The sequence below is a fragment of the Halyomorpha halys genome, unplaced genomic scaffold (assembly GCF_000696795.3).
Source record: "Halyomorpha halys isolate HHAL.00 unplaced genomic scaffold, Hhal_1.1 Scaffold1237.1, whole genome shotgun sequence".
In the NCBI taxonomy this organism is placed as follows: Eukaryota; Metazoa; Arthropoda; class Insecta; order Hemiptera; family Pentatomidae; genus Halyomorpha; species Halyomorpha halys.
The window spans coordinates 14,730-22,620 of record NW_027109091.1 but is presented as its reverse complement, the minus strand read 5'-3'; positions in this window follow the sequence as shown (position 1 = coordinate 22,620).

Below are 7,891 nucleotides of genomic sequence, written 5' to 3'. Positions count from 1 at the left end.
TGAATTAATTCTAGTAATAGTACTTCCTTACTAAGTAGTGCACACCTACCCTTCAATGATATAGATTTAATTATTTTTATTTTTTAATTCATAACAAATAAAATCTTTATACACAAATATCTCCTAAACAAAGTATTAACGGACATACCTTCATAGGGATTTTTGTTTTTTGTTTTGAAATCCTTAATTCATGGTTTCATTTAGAAAACTTTAGCCTGAAACATCTTATACTAAAATATTATAATAAAAACTTATACTAATATATTATAATAAAAACTGTTTTCTTTCTATTTTATTATACCATGTAATTTATATATGTCCGATTACGGATTGATTAGTATTCTGTGTGATGTAGCAATCTGATTTATTTGGGCAGCATAGATGAATAAAGTATTTCTCTCTCTCTCCTTGTAGCTTGTAGATCTTTGGCCAACCTTGTCCACGCTTGCCCATCTTGGGCTACTGCTTTCCAGTTCGCATGTAGCTCTTTCGCATCTTTGTTGATTCTGCCTACCCACCTGGCTTTTGGACCACGTTGTCTCTTGCCTGCTATACTGGCATTGCTTCCAGCCTCCAGTGTCCAGATGGATTCCTTCGAGCCTTATATCCCGCCCATCTTTATCTCCTTTTCTTCATATCATGAGATATTAACTGACCAGTCTCTGCTACTAGTTCACTGTTAGTTCTTCTCCTCCATGTGTTAAGGTTGTAATTCCATATCGCTCCTGTAATTTTACGGAAGATTTTCCGTTTAAATCTCTCGATGCTACTGAGAACTGGCTTTGTCATGGCATCTCTTAATATATATATATGCAATACACCATTGCATGAAATGTATCATTATAGAAATATATCCACTCATGACTCACAGGCTTGTTTAATTTATGATTTAAAAGGATTGGCATTAACAGAGAAAGAAAAACTAATCTATTCCGACCTTGAATTGAATACTTATCTTGGAATAAGTTAGAGACATGTGAAGTTTATATAAATTTATTCTGTCACACTCGACACAAACTTAGATCAGAACTACATAAAGTTATTAAAAATTTTACCCCATTTTCCTTTTCTATTCTTTTATTATTTTCCTTATACACGTTATTAATTATACACACCACATATTATTATTGTCATATTTTTTAATTACTTAACTTTTCTTACTTAACTTTACATTTTATGTCTTTACTCTAGCATTTTACTTACACTTTTCATTAGTTACATATATTTTCCTTATCTTTTTTTTTTCCATAACTTTAATTTTTAAATTATCATTGTAATCTATAATATTATTAAAATATTCATACTTCTTTGTTTCTTTTGCATTATATAACTTTATATTTTTACTTACTTAATCCTGGTATTTAACTTAGTTATTTGATTACCTATATATGCGTTTTATTTCCTACTTCTTTCATTACTTTATTATTTTACAATTTTCAATTTGTTCATATATTTATTAACTATATTTTCATTTGTATTTTATTATTTGTTCTTTTCTCTTACTTAATTCCAATATTACTCTGCTTATACAGCCTTTATCTTCTTTTAAATTAAAAAATTAAAATCTGAATACTACCCATGAAGGGTCAGGTGTTCAGTACTTTAAAAGAGGTACTGTACTAGACCAGCGGTTGTGCAAGGTAGTAATCTGTTACGCTCGAGCGCCATATTTTTCCCAATTTAAGAGGTTGGATGGACCAAATGAGGGCTCCAGAACCCACAGGAGTTGACTCGCGGCTACAGTGTAACAGAAAACAATTTTCTGCCCAGCCGGATTCGAACACGGATCCTTGGAGTGAGCAGCCACGCGCCTTACCCCGTGGCTACCCGCGCTTCCTTGTCTTCTTTTAGCACTTGAACTATTCATGTCTTTTAACACTATTCTATATTATACATGTATCTTTATGTTAGTTATTTCTTTTCATTCTATATATCCTTTTATTCATTGGTTGTTATCTTGTATTTTGTTCTTAGCCCTGATGAAGGCTAGAAATTCTGGCTGAAACGTTAGCACTAATAAATAAGTTTTTCAACTTAAATGTGTTCTTTTCAGACCGCACCCCAATCATCTTCTTATCATATATATTATTCACTAATTTGTTTTCTTATTATTATAAAAAAAAAATGATAATAATCATCACGAATATAAATGGAGACTAAAATGCTATAGTTGGTTATATCTTTTTTTCTGAGAACGATTTGGTTATCTTAGCCAGATCGCTAAAAGTGAAAAGGTTAAATGGGTAAACCTAGGTTAAAGGTCGAGCATTTAGATATAAATAGGTTAGTTTATGCAATGCTATTCTGCCGTGTCGTTTATATCTCAGCATTGTCCACTTTCATTGACTTAAAGAACAATAAATGTTATTATTGAAGTATTTCATTACTTTATGCCACGGCGGGATCTATTTGTTTATCGCTAAGGTGCTAACTGCCTCTTTGATCCCAGTCACGTTTTTTACCTAAAATGGGCGGCCACTCTTCCCGAACGACTCGCTCAACAAAAACATCAACAAACAATGCTCCGTTTATTTCCTTAGTAACTTTCACTTTACAAACCGGTAGCAACAAGTCGAACACCGAGTATCGGCGTTAACGAAAAATTACCTACATATATTTATATATATTGGGTTATAAAATACGTTCGTAGTATTTTTCAATATTTCAATTTTATCCTCTCTGTGTTTATAAAATCATGTTTACTTGGCCAATAATGTTTACATATTCTAAAAAAGTATTAGTGTGCTTTTATGCATGTTTCAACCGTCTGCATTTTATGCATGTCCTTATCTTTAATTGGTATTTTCCTTATTCAAAATAGAATCGAAAGAAATTCATTTTCGTCATTTAATGATTTTTTTATTTCCGATAAGGAAAATCCGCAAAGGAAACTCTCTTAACGGGAAACACTTTAATTCGCTCGAGGACTGCAAATTGCACATAGAGGAGTTCATCGCGCCAAAATCTAAAAAGTTCTGAGAAGACGAAATAAAAAAATTACCTCAAAGATGGCAACATGTAATAGATCAAAATGAGTCATATGTAATTAATTAAAAATATTTACAATTTATATTAATAATATAATTTATTTTTTATTAGTAAAATTAACATGGAGGCTTTTCTGTAGAAATGATGGGAAGTTCCTATGCTTATGATAAGGCCAGATTATGATGGATATAAACATTTTATTTTATTTTTAGTTATAAACGAATATGGTTGTAGTTTCAACATGAATTTCTTGAATTTTAACATAGCTGATTATTATAAAATATTTATAATTAAACGATAAGCTGCTTTACAAAAAATTATTTTTAATCTGTTTAGAATCATGAGAAATCAGTTGTCCGACTTTATTCTTCATTATGCAAAATGAACCCTATTATATCCCGGAATTTCGTAATACTCAGTTCACAAGCCACTTGTAAGAAAGCTATATTACACAGTTATAAAACGTTACTTCATTTCAATCTGAGAGCTCTTCGGCCAATTTTCTGGTAGCTCTTTGTATGAAAATGAGAGGTTGCATAAAATAACCGATCGTTCCTGATGGATTCATTTATGCGTGAATTCAAAACTTAACCAATCGCATTGTTTTATTTTATTTCTTTTTTCCTCTCTCTCTCATGGAAGAATTTCAATGGACTGAATTTGGTTTAATTATATATATAACGTTTGGTTTAATTATATATAAAATTTATTCTATTATATAAAACAATAAAAATCATTAAACATGAATATCTCCTAAACAATGTATTTAAGGGCACACCTTCATGGAGAATTTGCCAAGTTTTGAAACCTTCATTCATACTTTCAGTTAGAACAATTTACCCTGAAATACCTAGTGTGTAAAGTTATACACCAATTATTCTAATATCCGTATAGTACAATGGTTGAGGTTAAAAAAGGCAGTAATTTCTCCGCAATTTGTTATTACTTTAATAAAAACTATGGATAATTACTAGCCAAAATGAGTCTGCCAAGTAAAGTAATAATTTGCTAAAATATGAGCACTAGTAGAATTTCGAAACTGGTTAGTTATTAGGCGCGAGCTTCTGTCGAAAAAACCTAAAAATCAGAATTTACAAAACTATTATCCTTCCCTCTGTTCTTTATGGATGACGTGGCCTGTTACACTAAAAGATAAACAGCGTCTTAAGGTTTTCGAAAATAAAGTATTACGCAAAATATTCCGACCGAAAAAGGATGAATTAACGGGAGAATTTAGAAGATTACACAACGCTGAATTAAGGGACCTACACCCGGTAAATATAATTCAAGTTATAGCATTGCGGAGTATAAGGTGGCCGTGTTAGGTTGTAGGCTTAGTAACGAACGGGCCCCTAAAATGTTAATAAACACTGAACTGAAGGATAAACGTCCCAGGGGTAGACCGAAACGTAGATGGGAGGATTACGTTAAAACTAATTTAGTGGAATCTGGTTTGGAGGGGCATCACTGGAAGGACGTATGCAGAGACCATTTGGTGGTATCGGCATCGAACCTTCGAAATAAATTCCCAAACTACTGATTTTTCAGTGCATTTTTTATGAAATGTTACTGTTTCAAAAAACTCGAGAACTATTGAACGTAAATAGCTCTATTAAGAATCATATATTAGCAAATTTAATCTACTTTAAATAATGTTCTCTTAGGTTTTTTAATGTTATTGGTAGTTTTAAATCAATATTAGTAGTTTTAAATTAAATAAATTAATTTTTAACTTTTTAATCAACCGCCGTTTTTTATTCCCTCTACCTATACTTGGCAGACTCATCAATTATGACTAGTAATTATACATAGTTTTCATTAAAGTAAAAAAAAAAATTAGGGTTAAATATCAGACTTTTTCTCCTTTTGGGCTCTTGTTATTATTACGTATCTCGTACTAACCAGGTTGGTGTTATAAGAATGACGTTTAGCCTTAAAAAAATTCTAAACCATCCATATCCTTTCGATGTTTTCAAAACACTTTTGAAAAATGCGTAGTTTTATCGAAAACATTAACAATTTATTCGATTTCTTAACGTTTTATCAACTCATTTTAGCGTTTTTTTATGATCGATATACTATCAGTTGCATTTATGATTGGCAATAACCATGTACTTGAGTTTTTTGTTTTGTTTTTTCGATGATTTCTTCTTGTCTTTGAGTACGCAAAATTTCACTAAATATTTTTAAAAACCATCTCTTATATCCATTTGGCCATTTATTCTCACGAATGTTGATACCTGGATTATTAAAATAAATAAGGAATGTAAAAATTCGATTAGGGCACTAAAAGGACCTCCCGCAGTATTATGTTGCTATAAAATATCTATAGAGATTTAGTCGGGATGCCAGGATAATCGCTGAAGGCCATTATCCAAAAATAAGTTAATTAATTAATTATATAGTGAGTCCTAAAAAACTATTATTATAATTGGAATTTTTTCCAAAGGCTGTTTGTGTGTTTACCAGTTTACCAATTAAATACCTTTATATTTATAAAATGTTGTTACCATTAATTAAATAGTATAATAAAGAGTGGTATATTGGGTTTTATAATAGTAAATAAACTACATAAAGAAACTAAGTATTTATTTACAATTTGTTATTATGATTTAAATGATTCAGATAAAGGTTGCCATAAAATATAGATTATTACATTATTACTTATTGGTTAATTTTATACTTATAGCTGCTGATGCCGTGGGGTGTAGTGTCATAGGTGTCTTCTGTTTCATAAGGAATGTCCAGGTCTCGTGGCCCTTCTCACGACTTCGTCTGGTCGAAGTGCATCTATGCCTGCCTCCTGACTGTGGTCCTCCCCCGTCTAAGCCTTCCTGTTGAGTGTGTCCGTCTGCTCTTCTACATTTCCTCTGTGTTTTTCTCCCACTTTCCTTTTGGGTTGTTACCTTATTTTTAAATCTCCTCTCTGATTGGGCGCCCCCCTCCTCAGGGCCGAGAATGTGTAAAAACGTTTGACATGTCCAGGAAGGGCCTGCAGCTGCTTAATTTGATTCCGATCTCTCGTCAAACCTGTCATTTTTGTTAGAACACTTAAAGGTTAGCCAATCTAATTTTCTCAGGGGCCTCTGGTAATGTCACAAACTTAATACAGATGTTTTCATATCCGGGGACGCTAAAAGCTTCGCAGAAGGATACCCTGACCAGGTATAGGGGCAGTTGACGAAACACCTTAATAATACCCAGGATTGTCAAAAGGTCTAATACATAGCAATGTGTTTCTTTGAGACCATGGTATCACGAAGGTTATATAAATAATAGGGTCAGATTCTGAAGGCATCTTACTCTTGATTTTGATTCGGTTCCATTGGGAGGATTTATTGAGGAAGTTTTAGCTTCTGAAAAGGATTTTCTAGTTTGATTGCGGGATATCACATATAAGATGTTGTAATCTCGCTGTATGTAAGCACTTGACCTACTACTCTAAATCCTTTAGTAAATAACATTTTCATTATCATTACATATGTTGTTATTTTTCGAAGAATTTTATCATCAAAATAATCGTAGCCACTCAAAGCCGCCCACGCATTATATTAGGGGACCTTGAATTACTCTGAAACGTACTTGACAACGAAGAAAGCTAACGAGTAAGTTGAATCCGAGTTCAAATTCGGCTGTGACAGATAATTATTTATTTTGTGTTAATTTTGTCGTGAGTCAATCCTGTGGATGGAGAAAGAGGGGGAGCGAGATCTTTAATATTTAAAAATGAACTTTATTAAATAAACGAAAATTTAATATTTTGAAGTTGAAATGCACATTCTGATTGGTCAATTAGTGTAGGTGCTTATTTCACCTATAGATACGTTTTCCACAATTTTAATTACCTTCGGTGCGAAAAGACAGATGGTCAAAAATTGCCAAAGAATGGACTCCATACGTCCTTCAAAGAAGAAGAGGACGTCAAAAGAAAAGATAGAGCGATATGTTCAAAAGGAAGACAGGACCCCTCTGATAGAGAGCTGATAGGAACAGGGATATCTGGAAAGAGAAATGGAAAGAACTCGCCTCCCAATAGGGCCGGTCACCCCGAGAAGTGCTGACTATAACTCCCGAAAGAGAAGGCCTATGCAAGGAAGGATACAGAAAGATAGAAAGAAAATTTATAGAAGTTAATGTTTTGTCAACTATTATCTATATATTATTGCATAAATAAAAGGCTATTTCACTTCATTATAGTGAGAATATTGGTCGATGTACGCCATGTCGAAAACTCTGGAAGGAGATGGTAACGTCAGTAATAAAAGAAGGGACGGCTTCCCGGGGGCCGACCCGCCTCTCTTAACTCCGATTTAGCTACTCTCTTATTTTATCTTTGGAACATGTACTTAGAACGGAGACTTAAGTTTAATATAAATAGTACAACTTTGAAAAATTCGCTAAAATTATAAACCGGCTAATTATTGTAAAACATATCCAACAATGCGGAAATAATTAAAATATATCTAACATCTTGTTTTTATAAAACAATGAGAGTTTTTTATATCATTCTATCCGTGAAGTTACCAGGAAAAGAACATTTAAAAAATATATACCAGGAAACTATAGCAATATAAATTCTTGATATTTATATTATGATGGTATATTATTCTATTGTCCAGTTAATTGATGTCGTTAAATAATTTTTCGACCTTAACCTTTCGACTGCCCTACAGTATCGTTTACACTCATATACATTCAGTTCACTAATCTATAACCATTTACACATCCAAAATGATTGTGAGATTCAGCCAAAATTTCTAAGTTATTGTTTTCCTTACTTTATAATTAAGTTGTGGACATTTCCCATTTTAAATTTAAATGTCTCCGTAAACCTACTGATTGCCCTTCTTTTGATAATGTTCCTCTTGCTCCTGTCGAACAGATCAGCTACCTTGGACTACAA